The 19,803-nt window shown below is 39.7% G+C and overlaps 1 non-coding gene and 1 pseudogene across 1 annotated transcript; both read left to right on the plus strand.

Annotated features, from left to right (window-relative positions):
• The first annotated feature begins 12,429 nt into the window (after window positions 1-12,429).
• LOC145573395 (small nucleolar RNA R71) lies at window positions 12,430-12,534 on the plus strand. The gene has a single exon (XR_014097437.1). It is a non-coding gene; the product is annotated as a small nucleolar RNA R71 (small nucleolar RNA).
• A 6,933-nt stretch (window positions 12,535-19,467) lies between these two features.
• LOC145573518 (small nucleolar RNA R71) lies at window positions 19,468-19,565 on the plus strand (annotated as a pseudogene).
• The last annotated feature ends 238 nt before the right edge of the window (window positions 19,566-19,803 follow it).

Consider the following 19,803-nt stretch of genomic DNA (forward strand, 5'->3'; position numbering starts at 1 on the left):
CACCCCCTTCCCCTAGTTAAAAACTAAGCCTAGGAAAGATAAACTAACCATTATAGCAAAACCAAATAAGGATTCAATAAATACAAAACTAAACATGATTGAAAACTAATAAAAACAATACCAACAAGTTCAACTAAAGAGATAGATAAAATAAGCAATAACAAAGCAAATAAATCAAAATAAACGAAAGGATAAGAGATTACTAAAGAGGAACTTGATTAAAGATGAAAGCTTGAAACTTTTGCATTGAAGTAACCTTGAACAAAATCTTGAACACAATGAAGAAAACATGAAGAATAAGCTACTTTCTCTCTCTCGATTAGGGTTAAAATCTGAATAATCCTCTTATTACATCCATAAGGGTATATATATCCCCCCTCATTCCCCTAAATTAAGTCTAGAAAAAGAAATAAAAGAGTACGGAATACCTAGTGGGGCGGCTGCTCCATCGGGGGGAGCGGGCGCTCTACAGGGTTAAACATAATCAATGACCCAGGGAGCTGGCGCTCCTGCAGTTTGATCCGAAGCTTCAAAGTTTCTTCATTCTGGATTCTTCATCTCTTCCAAGGCATTCCAAAGCATCCCAACGCATAAGCGAAGTCTCGGGAATGGAAATGTACGCCTTTCATTCAACCTGCTCAAATACTCATACATAACATAAGCAAAGAAACAGAGGAAAGAGATGAAGAAATAAGAAAAAGGGAGGAAACACTAGGAAAGACAAAACATCACTAAAATGAAGATAAAGCGCTTTGAAAAGGCTCAAACAAGCGCAAATGAGGGGAGAATTCTTAGTGAAAAAAGGGTAAAAGAGTGGCTTAAATGCCACTCATCAAAATCCCCCACACTTGCCTTTTGCTTGTCCTCAAGCAAAGAAAACTAGAAGAGTTAAGGCTAATAAAGAAAAAAAAAACCGAATTTGCTTTTAGCATAAGCAACAAGCCATTTGAACCTCAAGGTCGCCAATGAGGACAAACAAAAGAGTTTACCCCACAACTCTCACAAAATCGCGTTCAGGACAAACTAAACAGGAGAAAACAAGATGATGGATCAATAAGCACATGCAAATCATAATCAAGTCAAGCTTTTAAAGACAACAAGCACAAGTGGATGGCAAGCTTTCTAAGTAGTAAAAGAGAGCATGCAACGGGATGCTAATGGTTGATTGAAGGATAAACCATGCTAAGCATAGAGAACTCTAACATGCGCCACTCCCCCCGCATTCCATACATTCTTACCACGTTCCCTCATCTAGATTCAAATCCACCCTTGGAGGTAGCATCTCATGACTCCTCGAAGGAGCCAGAACAAAAATCAAATCAATATAAAGTGGGGAAACCCAACATCTTACAAAGTCATGCCCTTCACTATACTTGAAATCTCCCTCACGCCACCGACTAAAGACTCAACCAACCTAGTTTAAAAGAACATTGAAAGGGTTGTAGCGTTGGCTAGGGGGTAAGAGTGTGGAAAAATTTGGAAATTGTTGCTTAGCTTAATCGTGAAATGAAGGGTGATCAAGCCTCTTTTTCAAAATTACATTTCCACCAATCTTCAAACTATATTCCCACAACTTTGAATCACATTGCCAAACATTTTGAACTTTCATCTTTTCCTTTCATCATCATTCAACAACTCTTTATTCTATTTTTTTATTTTCTAAAACCCCCCCTTTTTTTTTTCTTAGTCCTTGCCTTTTATAACTAAGGATGGATTTTTCTAAGATTTGCACTTACTTTTATTGAACAAATATTCATAACATCACAACCTCACTTTCCATTAAGATCCACTATCCTACACATTTCCAATCAAAACATGTATAAGCTTTCGAGGCTTGAATTTCACGATCCTAAGGGTGAAAGTAAAATAAAAGGCCATGGGCTTATAATGTGCTAAAATCAAGGAGGGAAAAAGGCTCAACATGGGAAGCAAAGGGGGCAAATGCAACCAAAAATACAATAAGATGAAATCTAGACCTAGAAAACAAAATAGTCACCGAATGAATGAATGTTCTTTATCATCCCTAAGTTAGTTCGGTCGCGATCTTGGGATTTAGACGTCATTTTCTAGATTCAAGCACGCCTTGATAAGGATCCTATGCCGCTCATACAAAGAAATGTTGGAGGCTTGAACAATGAAACTCACATCGGGTTACAAAAACTACCTCTAGGGCTTCAAATCACCTAATGAGAGCAACACCTTCTTACCACAAAAAAGTGAAATTGGGTTCGATGGGCCTTACGAGTTCTAAACCGGCTACCTTAGCATGAATCTATCCTAAAGTCAACCGATGCAATCCCGAAGCATGCAAACTTTTAACACTTGGTAAGAAAGACATTCATTCACACAAGTTATCTTTTATTATGCTCAAAATGAAAATGAAACAACTAAGGTTTTCATGGTTTGCCTTGGAACAATAAAATCATTTTTTTTAAGGCATGGAGAATAAAAGCATAGGAGGCAAGTAAACATTTAATTCCCAATCGACAAACAAAGATCGTTCGGCATCATACCAAGGATCACCAGATTTCGTAGATTCAAATGCATACAACCTCGATCAATCAACTCCAACCTACACCAACCTAGACCAAACAACCAATCCAAATATTTAAAGAGTTAAGAAGGAACTTTGTCACCCAAAAGCGCATAAGATCATAATTCCATATCAAATGAAGCTCCATTTCTTATATCACCCCGGGAATTGCACCAATAAGCCTTACATAAATGACAAAATCCAAAACAACTCGAAAAATATTTGGTTAGTAGCAAGAGTTATGTACAAAAGATCGAAGTAAATAAACAAAGTAAGAAACTACTAAAGAGAAACAAAGAGAAGAAAAAGGGTTTGGATTAAAAGGGAATTTGGATTTTTCGCTTTGGGAGCCAACACAATGAAACCATCATCAAAACATTGATTTTAGAGAAGAGAAATGAAGTGAGCATCAACAAAGAGGAGATAAACTTGCAATGAGCGCTCATTGGCAATGAATATACCCCATAAAACATGCCCTAAGAATAAAACAATAATGGAACACCCCCCACACTTAAACGAAAAACCGTCCTCGGTTTGAACGAAATAGGTAAAAGGGGCAGGGGGGAAAAGGGAAAAAATAGGCCTGAAGGCACTAATCCTCCATGTGGGAACTAGATCCTTCTCCACTCGGACGCCATTCGTAGTCGACGTCGATAGGAGGGCCATGGGGCTTCCATCCACCGGTATAACCCGGTGGAAAACCACGGTTCCTGTATAGCTCTTGTTGCCAATCCGAAAGAGGGTCAAAAGGAGGGGGAATAACTATGGGCTCCGGGGTGTACATGGGGTAATTGGGATCCCCACGATAATCACACCCGCCCGGGGCCGGATAGTCATACCCCTCCGAGGTGGGGTAATCCACACGAGAGCCACCTTAAGAGGATGACCCTTGCCAATAAGGCCAAGTCGGTTGACGGGGAGTCCCGTCGATATGCGGTTCCTCATAAGAAGGAACCGGCCCTTGTTGGGGCGGAAAATAGGGATAGTTCACGGGAGGGTCGAAATGCCCTTGGTTTACATGCCAATCATAAATATTGGCATTGTAAACCCCGTGACCATCGGCGGCCTCCGCCAACCGGTTTACTTGTAAGCTAAGATTTTGAAAGGCAGTTTTAATATTAAAAGGGGAAGTGGAAGAATTCATACCTCCCTCACTAAAGGAGGGGACGTGCAAAGGTTGGGATCCTTCCCCAAATTGAAACTGATGGTGCTCAAAATGTTATTGATGATGATCGTGCTGATTTTGTTGTTGCTGCTGCTGTTGTTGTCGGTGCCGAGAATGCTGGGGATCTTGCTCCCTTAGAGTCCAAAAGAGCTCACTAATGTTGTAGCGGGGAACTTGCCATTGATTCACGTCATCCGGCTGCTCGTTGGAGATGAAAGGGTTGGGTAGTGCGCACCATCATATATCGCGGACTATCCAAATCCGCGCATCTACACCACCAACACGACAAGCAACCTCGCGTATCAGCCCGGCTTGTTTGAGAGTGCCAAGGTTCAAGTAAGGAACCTCATCGACTAGGGTTAGCTTAGCTAACTCCTCTCCAAAGCCGAGCTTATATGCTATCCACGTGATCATACTGCCGTTGAATGTCGTCAGTAAGGGAAGTCCCCAACTTTGTTTCATGGAACCGGTCGGCAAGGATAGCACCGAAATTGACCTTTGGATCATAGTTGAGATATCCATCGGTGGCCGACCGTAGCATTGTGAGCTCCTCTTGGTTAACCTTTCCAAGCTCTTGTCATGAGAAAAGAGCATACACCATCATCCTGTGAAAGTAGAGAAGGCCCGAATGGATGATTTCCAAAGCTTTTGCCGAGCGTGAGCGAAATTTTGTAGTCCCTTGGGTGATGGTGTTCCACCACTCTTGTTCCACATACCCTTCCCAAATTCTATCATTCACCCTATGGACGGGACTCTCCGGATCCCACCCAAACATGTTGTTTAACTCCTTCAAGGTGACCTTCCTTTGCTTGTTAAATATTCGAAAATGGAGCTTGAGCTCCTTTAAACCTTGTCTCTCTGTGGTTTGGAGTTGAAAAGAAGAAAGGAACTCCAATGTAAGTTCACGGTAGGTGCAAGAAGGCTTAGGTTCTTCCTCAGGAATGTTGGTGGATGCCGAAGGAATCGTGATAGAAAGGAATGAATCCCAACCCAAAGATTCCCCATGTCTAGGATGTCCACGTCAAAACCTAATGCTTGACAACAGGACTTGTCATAGAATCTTGTGGAGCGAACATGGTGCTTAGACAATTCCTCATAACATTTGCTTTGAAATTGTGAACCGAATTAAACTGTGTATGGTTGGGGAGGGTTGGGCATTGAAGTAGACTTGGATGGTGCTTGGGAGGAAGAGGCTTTTTGAGACTTTCGGGAAGAAGAACCCTGCAACAAATCTCTGAATCGGCGAGACATGATTATAGCAACAACAAACAACTTATCCAAATGTTTTCCGTAGAACAAGTACCTACAACAACCAAAAATCCAACTTCAAAAATCCATCTCACAATCTCAATTTGGTAAATTCACATTAACCACCCAAATAAGGCATTACATGGTGTCATAAGAACTTCTCCATAAATGATTTTAGGAAAATTGCGAATACATGAGTAAGTTCAAAATCACTTCTAAGGATTTATCATACAAAAATCAAGTGATTAAAGAGACATTAACACCATATAATTACCAATGTAACAAACCAAACCGAATTTCACTAACACAAGAAGCCAATTCACCATCAAACTACTTCACCTTAAATAAAGTCATACTATTATCACGTTTCCAAACCAAACCAAACTCAACAATATTAGTATGTAAAATTGCAAGGGAATTTTCCTCTAAACATCATCCATCAAGCAAGGTAACCTAAATATGACAAACTAATCAAATACTACAAAATTTTACCTTCATTTAAGTATTCTCACATAAGTAGTACATGAAACTAAGAAATTGTCATATAATCCATGAAATAAAAAAATCTTCAATTCACAAATTGAAAAACAATATGGCTAACTATACTCACAATATCAACATTAAAGTGAAGAAGAGTAAGTAAATCATACCAAATTGCTCCAAAAGAAAGCAAAAATTGAAGATCCACTTGGATGGAGATTTGCCGATCTCGTCAACGATGGAGGAAAGTAGCAAGTTGGTGATGAAATAAGGTGTAAATTGATGGAATTGATGTGAATTTGCAAGAAATTTGTGAAGAAAGTGTGAGGAATGAAGGTAGATAGAAGGGGGGGGGGGTTAGGGTTTGAGTGAGAAAGAGAAGTGAGGAAATGAGGGGAAAGATGGGAAATTGGCCTTCAAATTCGATATTTTTAGCTGAAATCATATGGAGCGGGCACTCCTCATATTAGGAGCGGCTGCTCCTCCTGATACGGAGCAGGTGCTCCTTCAAGGTGGAGCGGGCGCTCCAGCAGTCTGCCGAAAATATGAAAAAAATTACCTGATGGATCCGGCGCTCTAGAATTGGAGCGGGCGCTCCTCTCCTTTGGAGCGGCCGATCCTCTAGGCTGTTTTGAGGAGAGAAATTCAATCCTTTTCCTTCACTTAGCCACATTTCTCAATTTAACTTCCACCCTACAAAAGAAAACAACACAAAATTCATATGTTCAAATGCAAAAATTAATCCAAACCATTAAAGCACATAATTAAAACGAAAAGAAACTCGGGTTGCTTCCTGAGAAGCGCTTCTTTATGAGGTCACTAGCTTGACCATGAGAAAAGTTTCATCAAGGTGGGGGCTTGGGATCCAAAGGATCAAGCCTTAAACATTCAATGAGACCAACTTCTTCCTTGCATAAATAGTGTTTCAATCGATCACCATTAACCATAAACTTGTTTATTTCCGCATTTAACTCAAAAGAACCATAAGGAGTAGTCTTTGATACCACAAAAGGCCCCAACCATTTCGACTTGAGTTTTCCCGAAAACAAACGAAGCCTTGAGTTGAAAAGCAACACCTTATCTCCAACCTTAAAGCTCTTGTTTCTTATATGTTGGTCGTGCCACTTTTTGGTCTTCTCCTTGTAAAGCCTTGAGTTTTCATATGCGTCATATCTAAGCTCATCAAGTTCATTGAGTTTGAGAAATCTTTTTTCTACGGCTAACGACATATCCATGTTTAGCTCTTTAATAGCCCACCAAGCTCTATATTCCAATTCCACTGGCAAATGACAAGGCTTCCCATAAACTAACCGATAAGGGGTCGTACCAATAGGAGTCTTGTATGCCGTTCTAAGAGCCCATAGCGTGTCATCGAGTTTGAGCGACCAATCTTTCCTCGATTTGTTCACCATCCTTTCAAGGAGGTTCTTGATTTCTCGATTCGACACCTCCACTTGCCCTTGAGTTTGAGGATGATAGAGAAGACCAACTTTGTGATGAACTCCATATCTCTTGAGAAGAGCTTCAAATTGCTTTTTGGCCAAATGGGAGCATCCATCACTAATTAACACCCTTGGAACCCCAAATTGAGGAAAAATGATCTTCTTTAGAAGCTTTAGCACAACCTTATGATCATTGGTAAAAGAAGGTATGGCTTCAATCCACTTAGTAACGTAATCAACCGCTACCAAGATATATAAATTCCCACAAGAGGAAACAAAAGGCCCCATAAATTCGACACCCCACACATCAAAAGGCTCAACTCCCAAAATGTTTTGTTGAGGCATTTCATCTCTCTTGGTTATGCCACCACTTCTTTGACACCTATCGCATCTCAACACAAACTTGCGAGCATCCTTATGCATCATCGGCCACCACAAGAGGGATTGGGAAATCTTTTCCACCGTCTTGTCAACTCCGCCATCATCTCCACATGGCAACAAGTGGCAATGCTCAAGAACTCCATCAATTTCATTATCCGGCACACATTTATGAAAAAGGCCATCTCCACATTGTTTGAAAAGGTATGGGTCATTCCAAAATTACCTCTTCGCCTCCTTGAAAAACCGTTTCTTTTGTTGAGAAGAGAGTTCTGGGGGAATGACCCCACAAGAAAGAAAATTTGCTATATCGGCATACCATGGGCTAGATGCTGAAGCCAAAACCATAAGAGTTTCAAATCCCATTTCCTCATTGATTGGCACATCTTCCTTGTTCTTAAAAGGAAGCCTAGACAAATGACCTGCCATGTAGTTTTTCGCTCCCTTTTTGTCTCTCATTTCCATGTGAAAATCTTGGAGGGAGAGAACCCAACGGATAAGTTGTGGCTTTTCTTCCTTCTTAGTCATGAGATATCGGACCGCTATATGATCCGTGTACACAATCACGGATAAGATCGAAACTTGTCAAATGCAAACACCACCGCTAACATTTCCTTTTCCGCTGTAGGGTAATTCTTTTGAGCTTCATCGAGCGTTCTACTTGCATAGTAGATGACATATGATCTTCCTTCTTTCTTTTTCCCAAGCACGACACCTACTGCAAAGTCACTAGCATCACACATTAGCTCAAAAGGCAAGCTCCAATCCGGAGCTTGCACAACGGGAGAGGAAATAAGAGCTTCCTTGAGCTTGTGAAACGCCTCAAGGCAAGTCTCATTAAAGCTAAAAACAACATCCTTTTTGAGTAATTCGGTCAAAGGTTTGGCGATTGATGAAAAGTCTTTAATGAACCTCCGGTTAAAACCGGCATTCCCAAGAAAAGCTCTCACTCCCGTAATGGAGGTGGGAGGGGGCAACTTTGCAATCACCGAAACTTTGGCCAGATCAACCTCAATGCCATTCTTTGAAACTTTATGACCAAGGACAAGACCCTCCTCAACCATAAAGTGGCATTTTTCCCAATTCAAAACCAAACTCGTCTCTTGACACCTTTTCAAAACTTTTTCAAGATTATAAAGATAATTGTCAAAAGACGAGCCACCAACACTAAAATCATCCATGAATACCTCAATTTCTTTTTCAAGCATCTCAGAGAAAATAGAAGTCATGCATCGTTGGAAAGTTGAAGGAGCATTACATAACCTGAATGACATCCTTCGGTATGCAAATGTTCCATATGGACATGTGAAAGTAGTTTTCTCTTGGTAACTTGGATGGATAGGGATTTAGAAAAATCCGGAGTATCCATCCAAGAAGCAAAAGAAAGCATGGTGAGAAAGTCTTTCCAACATTTGGTCTATAAATGGGAGAGGAAAATGGTCCTCTTTGTATTTTTGTTCGATCTCCTATAATCAATACACATCCTCCACCCGGTCACCGTCCGGGTGGAGATTTCCTCCCTTCCTTCATTTTTGACGATGGTCATTCCACCTCTTTTTGGAACTACATGAACCGGGCTAACCCATTTTCTATCGGAGATAGCATAAATGATGCCCGCTTCACGTAGTTTCAAAATCTCTTTCTTGACAACCTCTTGGAGGTTAGGGTTCAACCTCCTTTGAGGTTTAATGGAGGTGGATTGATCATCCTCAAGGTGAATACGATGCATGCACAAAGAAGGGCTAATACCCTTGATATCCAAATGAAGTCCCTCAAGGTTAGCATTGACGATAATTGGGCATTTTCCCTCATTGTCAAGAAAAGCATACTTTAAAGAAGGGGGAAGGGGTTTGAGTTCTACCTTGGGAGGAGGCGTAGAACTCTCCTCCATTTTCTCCTCTTCTTGTTCAACCTCATCCACCTTCGAGGTTTCCTCCATAGCCATGATGAACTCTCTAGCCTCTTGTGAATGAAACTCTTCCTTGCAAGTAAGAGCTTCAATCATTGGGTCTTGCAGCCTCATCACTACCCTCCCCAAACGATCTAACTCCTCATTAACAACATCGACTCGGTAGCATTTCTCAACCATGGGGGTCTTGAGTAACTTGGAGAACTCAAAGACAATCTTCTCATCGGCTACCTCACATGTAATGGTGTTGTTTTTGCAATTAATGACCGCCCCCAAGGTTTTAAGAGCTTCACGACCCAAGATCAAAGGAGTATCAACATCTTCCTCCATATCCATCACTACAAAATCACATGGCACATATATATGCCCAACTTGGATAGGAACATCTTCAAGTTCACCACAAGGGAGCTTTACCGAGCGGTCCGCTAGTTGAATTGTTTTTCTTGTGGGGATCATTTCAATATTGAGTTTCTTTGCAACGGAGAGGGGAATTAAGCTAACACTTGCTCCTAGATCCGCCAAGGCACCCATAGGTTCCATGTTACCGATCTTAACCGGTAAAGTAAAGCTTTCCGGGTCCTTCTCTTTCTTTGGCATCTTGTGTTGAATGAGTGCACTAACTTGATGAGGGAGGGTAATAAGCTAGTCATTGAGATTCCTCTTGTTGGTTAAGATATCCTTGAGAAATTTGGAGTAGGAAGGCATTTGGGTAACAACCTTAATGAAAGGGAGACTTATATGTAAGTTCTTCATTACACTAAGGAAATTTGCGAATTTATCATTCAACTTTCTCTCCGCAAGCCCCCGAGAAAAGGAACCGGCTCATCTAGATTCCTAGTCTCACTAAGAATTGAGGTTGTTTTCTCATCATTGTGCTTCTTCTTCTCTACATTCTCTTCTTTCCCAACGCCTTTGTCTTCTTTAACTCTCTTCTCCACCCTCACACTTTCTTGCTCTTCTCCCTCTTTAGGCCCCTCATAGGATGTGCCCGATCTCAACGTAATTGCCTTGCAAGAATCGAGTTTCAAGTTGTGAGAAGGGTTAGGTTGTGGTTGCCCGAGTAAGGTAGAAGGTGAGTTGAAAGGTACTCTCTCGGCCAATTGAGCTAATTGCGAATCAACCATCTTGTTATGAGCTTTGAATTCTTGCATTTGTTGATGAGTGGCTTGGAGTTGTTGGAGAATTTGGGTTTGTGTGGAATCGGATTGAGATGCTTGATCTTGACTCCTTTGAGACCCTTGATTTTGATTGTTGTATTGGTTGTTTCTTGGGTAGTTACCCTTTGAGTTTTGGGTTTGAGGTGGAGGTGGGTTTTGATGTTACGGGTTGGAATTGTATGATGGTTGGGCTTGTTGCCCCCATTGTTGAGGTTGAGGTGCAAATCCGGGTGGTGGTTGTCTCCAATCTACTCCTCCACCACTTCCCCTAAATCCATCTTGCCTTGAGTTGTAAGCCGCAACATGTTCGGGGCTCAAGCCTCCATAATAAGGTGTATCGTGGTTTGTACCACCACAATTTTGACATGAGAAGGAATTGACTTGAGAGGAGCTTGCCCCACTATTAATACTTGTGTTCAACTTTGAAAGCCCCTTGGTCAAAAGCTCTGATGAGCGTCGTTTACGGCGCTCAAAAGAATAAGATTTAGATTCATTTTCTTTATTTTCTTTCATCATTTTCATATAATTCTCTTAGTTTTATTTGATTTTCCATTTTTATAATTCACTTTGGTTCTCGATTAGTTTTTACGAGTTTTTCATATTTTTAGTTGATAATTCATAGTTTTAGTTTTAGTTTTATTTTGTTATGCTTTCTCTCTTTGTTTTATTTGTGTTTTGTAGGTGAACAATCAAGTCAATTTGCTTATTTTGGGACTGCCTTGTTCGCGGGCATCATCTCGAGTGCACTGATGATGGGGATCCTCGAGAGTGCGGAGTTTGATCAATCAAGCGAAGGAGCCAAGGTCTCGTGCACTACGCAGGGGTGCGTGAGCGTGCGCGGTTGGTCTGTGCGTGCGCACGGCCCTGTGCAGCCCCTTCGCTCGATTTTTCTATTTATAGCTTTTGAATTTCTTTTTTATGACGACTTAACTTTTGTACTAGAGAGATAATTTTCCAGAAATGGTAGAGAGAGAAAGTAGAGAGAGAAGCTTAAGATTTACTTGTTTGTACTTGAATTTGATCTTAGATTTCAATTTGATCTTGAAATTCCTTCTTCAATTCAATGAAAGTTTGTAAGATTTCTTTCCTTTGATTTACTTTTAATGCAATTCTTTCTTGTTTCTTGAATTTTGATTGAGATTACATTCCTTGCTCTAGAATTTGTTGATTGATTGATTTTCTTTTGATTAAGCTTTAAATGAATATGAATTTGATTGAATTTGTTTTGTTCCTTAATTTCACCATAATTAGTGAGTAGATTAGTTGCTAGGGAGAAGGGGAAGCATGCTTGATTGATGATTTTTGCTAGTTGATGATGCTAAATTGATTTGAATGATGCAATTAAATTGGTTGACATAGTTGTGCATGTGATTAATTAAACTAGGAGTGATCAACCTATAAGATTAATCTAGATTGCATTGCAAATTTCAATGACATGAAGCCTTGATTTGAGAATTGATTTAATTTATTGGATTTGATTGTGATTTTCCTTGTTAGCCATTCATAGTGAACCCTAGCTTGGCTTATAGGAGATAGATTTTGAATTCCTTTGATTGCAACTATTGTTTGTCCCTTGTAATGTTGAATCGATTGAGTGATCTATAAATTAGCATAATCATTGAGCTTGCATGTGGAACCAATATCCCTAGTGTTTAGCATATTGAATTCTTCGATTTGTTTAGCTTTTTGACATCTTAGTTACCAACCACAACCATTTATATTCTTCGAATTAGCTTGACATAGGCTATAGCATCGCTCCTACTCATTCCTTTGGGTTCGACCCTTGACTTACAATATACTTGTATTAGGGTTGGTCGAGTGTTTACAAATTAAGTTTGGCTCTAGGGAGAGGTAGATAACGACCTACATTTTCCTCTTGTCAAGCTCTATTTGATGTTGCAATTGATAAACCTTCTCTAATTCATACATCCCACTTTTCTTCGGTGCACTCCTCCTTCTACCACCTCAAGAGTAGTTCTTCGCCACTTCTTCGATCGTTGCCTCTACTTGGTTTTGGGGGATCTTGATTAATTGTCCACTCGCCCCCGCATCCAACTTAGCTCTAGACATGGGTTCTAATCCATCATAGAAGAATCGCATGAGCAAGCTTTGATTGTATTCATGGCGAGGACATGCTTGTACCAACTCCTTGAATCTTTCCCAAGCTTCACTAAGACTCTCATCCGTTTCTTGTTCAAATGATGCAATCTTCCTTCTCATCTCAGCGGTCTTTTCCTCGAAAATGAACCTCTTCAAAAATGCCTTGACTATCTCTCTCCATGTTGTGAGAGAATTTGGCCTCACTTGCTTGAGCCACTTCTTAGCTCTACCCGAAAGAGATTGGCGAAATTGATGCATTCGGATGTACTCTTGAGAAACTTGATTAATGGCACATAGCTAGAGAAATTTATCAAGGTGCTCAATGAGATCTTCACTTGGAAAACCCAAAAATTGCTCCCCTTGTACCATCCTTGTGTATTGGGGATGAATGGTAAAGTTGGTTTCCGTGACGGGAAGCAAGATCCCTCCCGTGAGCTCATAATCCTCCGGATTTCCGAACTCACGAAACAAAACTTCATCCTCTTCTCCCGCAATTGTCTCACTTTAAGAACTTGAAAAACAAGAGTCACTCCCACTATCAACAATAGAACCAAGACCCCTTCCCTCTTCTCGATAAAGCATACGCACTTGTCTCAATGTTCGGTCGATCTCGTGGTCAATGTTAAGTGTGGGCGGTCCTTGAGATCTCCTAAGCATCCACCAAAGCTAAGCGAACAATTAGCAATGACAAGTAGGATAAAGCAAACAAAACAAAAAAGAAAGGCAAATAAAATGACTCTAACAATAGCAAAACTACATGCAAAACAGGCCGCGTCCTCGGCAACGGTGCTAAAATTTTGTCGCGGGTTAATAGGTCGTTGGATCTACTAACCTAAACCAAATTAGAAATTTATAAACACTTTACTACCCTAATACAAATACAGGGGTAAGCAAAGGATCGAACCCAAAGGAAGCACACGAGTTTACACACCAAATTCACTAATGCAACAGTAAATGAGAGGATATTTTGTTGGTTTCCTTGATTAACTAAACTAAAGCAATTAAGAAAGGAAGACAAAAAGGATTAACCAAAGATAAACAAATGCTAGGGGTATGGGGATGTCAAACATGGTCGAACATAGATGAACAATGATGATTATCATGAATAGCATGCCATAGAATGCTAAATTCTACTCAAACAACTCACTTTCACGCAATTGCTCAAGCAAATCAATGAACTAAGTCTTGTTCTAATCGAATCATTTTCATGCATCCAATTAGTCACTAATTATTGCAAGAGATTAAGAGTGCACAATACGTAAAACTCTACTTAGATAATTCATTTTCATGCAATCATCAAAGTAAAGGTGATTTTAACCTAATCTAAATCATTCTCATGCATTTAGATTAGGGAACATCAAATAATGTGCTACTAATAATCTCAAGCTATTAAAAATCATATCTTTCATCAATTTATGGCATGATTTCAATCAAGTCATCATCAATCATCAAAATTAACACATGTTTTTCACCCCCTTCCCCTAGCTAAAAACTTAGCCTAGGAAAGAGAAACTAACCATTATAGCAAAACAAAATAAGGGTTCAATAAACACAAAACTAAAAATGATTGAAAACTAATAAAAACAATACCAACAAGTTCAACTAAAGAGATAGATAAAATAAGCCATAACAAAGAAAATAAATCAAAATAAAAGAAAGGATAAGAGATTACTAAAGAGGAACTTGATTAAAGATGAAAGCTTGAAACTTTTGCATTGAAGTAACCTTGAACAAAATCTTGAACACAATGAAGAAAACATGAAGAATAAGCTACTTTCTATCTCTAGATAAGGGTTAAAATTTGAATAATCCTCTCATTACATCCATAAGGGTATTTATATCCCCTCTCATTCCCCTAAATTAAGTCTAGAAAAAAGAAATAAAAGAGTATTGAATACCCAGTAGAGCGGCCGATCCATCGAGGGGAGCGGGCGCTCTACAGGGTTAAAACATAATTAACGACCCAGGGAGCGGGTGCTCACCTTGATAGGAGCAGGCGCTCCTTCAGGTAGGAGCGGGCGCTCCTGCAGTCTGATCCGAAGCTTCAAAGTTTCTTCATTTTGGACTCTTCATCTCTTCCAAGGCATTCCAAAGCATCCCAACGCATAAGCGAAGTCTCGGGAAAGGAAATGTACGCCTTTGATTCAACCTGCTCAAATACACATGCACAACATAAGCAAAGAAACGGAGGAAAGAGATAAAGAAAGAAGAAAAAGGGAGAAAACTAGGAAAGACAAAACATCACAAAAACAAAGATAAAGCGCTTTGAAAAGGCTCAAACAAGCGCAAATGAGGGGAGAATTCTTAGTGAAAAAGGGTAAAAGAGTGGCATAAATGCCACTCATCAATCAACAATCAAATCAAACAAACAATAGAAATTCAACAATATATAAAAATTCAAACATAAAATTTCTTTGAAAATGAAAGAATTTTGACAAAACTTTGATCAATATCAAAGAGGAATGAAGATCAAAATGTAGCAATCATCAATTACCAAGTTTCTCTCTCTAAAATCTAAGAACAAAGTCTTCAAAATCTTGAGCTTCTCTGTCTAAAATTCTAATCAAAATCTAATTCTAATTTAATTCTCAAGTAATTCTCTTATTATTCTCTCTCTAAAAATGAAGAAATTCTATATATAGTAAAACTAACTAAGGAGAAGTTAGTTAGATGTTCAAAAAGAACCCCAAATGGCGCGGCCTCTCCCCTCAATGCGCGGATGCAACAAAATGGGTACGGAACACGGGGAAGACAACTGCGAGGCCGCTCCTCCCTCGTGCGCGGCCGCGCCTAGGAGCAGGGGAGTTCTTCATGTGTGGTCGTTGATGCTCCCGTGCGCTCCAGTTGATACATGTTGGGGGAGGCAATCACTAGAGGCCTTCACGGTGGGTTTAACACCGATTTTGATGCCCACGCAGCATGAGAGCGTGGCCTTGAACACTTGGCTTATGCACTGCTTCACTTTTAAGCTTCAATTTCCTAAAATCAAAGAAAAGCTAACAAGTAAAGGAGAAAAGGAAAAATAAACTAAGAAATGCAAGAAAATGAGAAAACAACTAAGGAAAATGCAAAATAGAGAAATTACAAGTAAAACTAAAGAAAAAGAGATAAAAGTGATGTAAAAGCAATGAAAAATAATCCTAAAATAGGCTAAATGAGTGCCATAAATGACATTCATCAAACTCGCCCAAGCTAGACTTTTGCTCGTCCTCGAGCAAAAAAAAAAGCAATTAGAAATAAGATGAAAGATTTATTCAAACAAGAGAAAAGGAAAGAAAGAGATAAGAATGTTCACTAAGACTCACTTTCGTCGGAATCATGGTTGTTTTTAGATACAACAAGCCCTTTAAACCCCAAAGTCGCCAATGAGGACGAGTAAGATCTCGTAAGGGTATCTAAAGAGTTTGACCCATAACTCTTGAAGGTAAAAATGAGGCAAATCAATAAAAGAAAGTAAAATAAAAATTTCAAACAAATAGCTTTTGAAATGGACTTTTACAAATGACCAAATGCAAGTGAATAAACAACTTTCTATACAATAAAGGTATGCACGTTCCAAGACATCTAAGGTTGATTGAAACATAGGATATGCTAAGCATAGAGAACTAATGAAACACAATTCACCTTCATCTCAAACATTCTTACAACGTTCTCTCAATTAGCTTCAAATCCACCTCTAGTGAGCAACTCAATGATTCCTTGAAGGAACCGGGAAAGAATGAGATTTAAGGCTACTCGACATCTTAACTAATGCACACTGCTCTATAGGCTTGACTCACATCTCCCTCCACCGACTTGTGACTCAACCACAAAGGTCAAAAGGTCTTGAGAAGGGTTGTAATGTAAGGGCGAAAAGGGTGAAGGTAGGTTAAAATTTGAAATTTGGTGGTGTACTTAGATTGTGAAGCAAAGGGTGATCAATTGCTTCACAAAAACCAATAATGGAAACAAGAATGAAACAAAAGGCTCAAAATCTAAAGATATGGCTTGAAATGAAGGTTTATGGCTAAAATGGTTAGCAAGTAGGTAAATGAAAACCCAAAATAAAGAAATAGAAAACTATCCTAGAAAAGGAAAAATCACCACCCCGAAAAGATGCCTTTGTCCTACCTAAATGGCTCGGTCGCGATCTCGGGAGACAAAAGTGAAGTTCTAAATAAACCATACAATAGTTAAGGATCCATGTGCCGCTGATACAAAATATGTAGAAGACTTGAAAAGAATGAAACCTCACATGATTGTAGCAATAACTCACTATTAGTTTCAAATTCACCAAAGGGAGCAACACCAACTTACCACAAACAATTAGAATCCGGCTTCAGGGTCCCAAAAGTTCTAAAGACACTACCTTAGTATACTCTTTCCTAGAGTCAACCAAAGATACTCTCAAACCGTGCATACCGATACCTCATAGGAAACCATTCATTCAAAAGTAAAAGTTAGGATGATATTATGTCTAAAACATAAGCATAACACAAAAAGAAAACGAAAAGGAAGCCTCAAAATCATACTTTTTGATATTTTTGCATTTTTGAAAAGAATGAAAAGAAAAAGGATATAGAAAAGAGAATAAAAGGAAAAGAAAGGAAAAGATAAAGAAAAGTGTAAAGATGCATGCGTGTCAAATAAATCCCAATCGTCATACAAGTGGTCATTCAACAATATCGCAAATGACCTCAAACACCTAAGGTGTTACAAAGCAAACATCCTCGAACCGTTCAACTCTTCCTAAACTAATACTATTTTATGCAAACAATGAAATAAAAGAAAGAAAAGAGGGAAATAAGAAAGATCTCACCGGGAATCCAAGCTAAGCTAAGAAAAGCAGGGTAATGAAAATACCACCTCCATGAAGCTCCAATCAAGCATAGCAAGAATTGTTAAAACCGAGTGAGAATGAAAAAGAGAAAATGGAACTATATACAAAGAAACGGTTAGTAACTTCAAAACAAAATAAAAAGAAAGCAAAATCAAAATAGAAAGACAAGGTAAAAAAATCAAACTAATCTACAAAATCAAAATCAAAACAAACCAATCAAAATATTAAAATCAACTATACACTTAAAATAGAAAAATCAACTATACACCTAAGCTACAATCATTTGGATCAAAGGGATTTGGATTCAAGGGTTTTGGATTTAGGGATTTGGATTCAAGGGCGCAAAATCATCAACTCATCATGAAAGAGCAATCATCGTCAAAATCAACAACAAAAGATTCTCAACAAGAAAAACATGATTTAATCATGGAAAACAACAACACTCAACAACATCAAGTATAGATCAAGACAAGCAATCATAAATCATTAAGGCATGAAAAATCAAGGACATCCAACAACAAAATTAGCCACCGAGAACCTTCCATAAGACTAGTGTCCCTCAAAATTAAACAAAAATACTCAACATCCCATAAATACAAAACAAAGATCACATAATAAAAGGGATGGAGGTAAAAGCACAAAGAGCGGGAACCACTAGGCCCGGCACCATCATCATCATCCTCCCTATCATATGAGAAGCCGGATGGGGGACCATAAGGATCCCATCCCCCGGTGTAACCGGGTGGCCAACCATAATGACCCCTAAAGTTATCTTGTTGCCAAGGGGCCAAGGGAGTAAATTTATCGGGCAACTCTAGCGGTAACGGATGGGTGGGATCGACATAGGGTTAGTTAGGATCACCCCTATAGTCGCTCCCACCAGGAACACAATAATCATATTTATCGTGCTCATCCGAAAATGAGCGAGTCTCGGTGTTGGACCCTTGAGGTCCTTGCCAATATGGGTAGGTAGGCTTCCCATCACCTCCTCTAGATTGTACGGGACAAAGTTGAGGAGGGAAGTACGGGTAGGTAACCGGAAAAATGATCTCTCCACGGTTAACACTCGCATCATAGAGTTATTTTTGTTGGAGAAACATACCTTGTTGCATTTCGGAGATGCCTCTCAAGTGGTTGTAGATTGCCTCAAAGTCTTGATCATACATCCCCTCCAATCAAACTTGCATGCTCGCCATTTGGGCACTCAAAGCCTCCATGTCGAGGTTGGAGAATCGATGTTGTTAATGTTGAGGTTGAGGCACTTCTTGCTCTTGTTGTTGTTGTTGACGTTGATTTTGATTTTGTTGGATTTGTTGCTCTTTGTTGTGGACATCTTGCATGTCTTCATCTTCATCGGGGATGCGATTGCTAATAGGAACAAACCACACATTCAGGGCATGCCGGTGGAGGGAGGTCAAGGAGGGGTTAGGAAGATAACATCGATGAGCATTCCTCACTAGCCAATCAAACACCTCATTATCATTGCCCTTTGCTATGAATTTCACTTGCTTGAGTTAAGCAATGTCGAGGTAGAGGGTGTCGGCGTCCCCCACCGGAGTACAAGAACGGAGATATCTATCATAACCAAGGTTGGTAGCCAATCTAGTCACCATGCTACCACAAGGAACGTCTCCCGACTTCTTGCCCTGCATATCCATAAAATTTCTCAAGAATATGTTCCCAAAGTTCCTTAGTCCATCAAATCTTTGTCCATTGTTGTTATTTGAAACAAAATTCACTTGCTCACAATCATTATTATCAACATCATCACAATTTTCAAACGCATGTGGATAATTAGAAGCATCATGGTCGTATGACCCACATACATCACAAAACACACATCCATTTGGCATATTATTCGAAGTAGAAGGAGGAGTAGAGTTAGAAGATGTACCTTTCCCCTTATTGTGGGAGGGAAGAATTGGTGCTTGTGAAGAAGCACTCTCAAGCTTTGCCTTAATTGAGGTCATCTCCTTTCCCAAGTTTGAGATTTGTGAGGACAAATTGTTGATGGCATTGAGATGGTCGATTGAATACACCGTGGAACCGCTTTTTCTTGTCGACTTTCTCTCGCCTTCTTGCCAATCCATGTGGTACCTTACCACATCTTCAATTAAGTCCACCACTTCATCTTCCGTTTTGTTCATGATAGAGCCTTCGGCACCGGCATCCAAGAAAGACTTTCCTTGGGGGCTTAGACCTCCATAGAAGATTTGGATGACTTGATAGGTGGGGTATCCCATGGTGTGGGCACTCTCTTTGGTATTCCTTATACCTTTCCCATGCCTCATAAAGACTTTCATTTGGCTTTTACTTGAAGCTTTGAATGAGAGCTCTTGCTTCGGCCGTCTTCTTTTGTGGATGGAACCGAGATAGAAACTCCTTAGTCATTTCATCCCATGTTCTCAATGAGTTTGGCTTCACCTCTTTGTCCAACCACTCTAGAGCACGTCACTTCATCCCATGTTCTCAACGAGTTTTGCTTCACCTCTTTGTCCAACCACTGAGCACATCCAATAAGAGAGAAAGGGAAAAGTTAAGTCGAATGAACTCTTGAGAAACCCCATTCACC

Source organism: Chenopodium album, chromosome 12, assembly GCF_948465745.1.
Source record: "Chenopodium album chromosome 12, dcCheAlbu1.1, whole genome shotgun sequence".
Lineage (NCBI taxonomy): Eukaryota > Viridiplantae > Streptophyta > Magnoliopsida > Caryophyllales > Amaranthaceae > Chenopodium > Chenopodium album.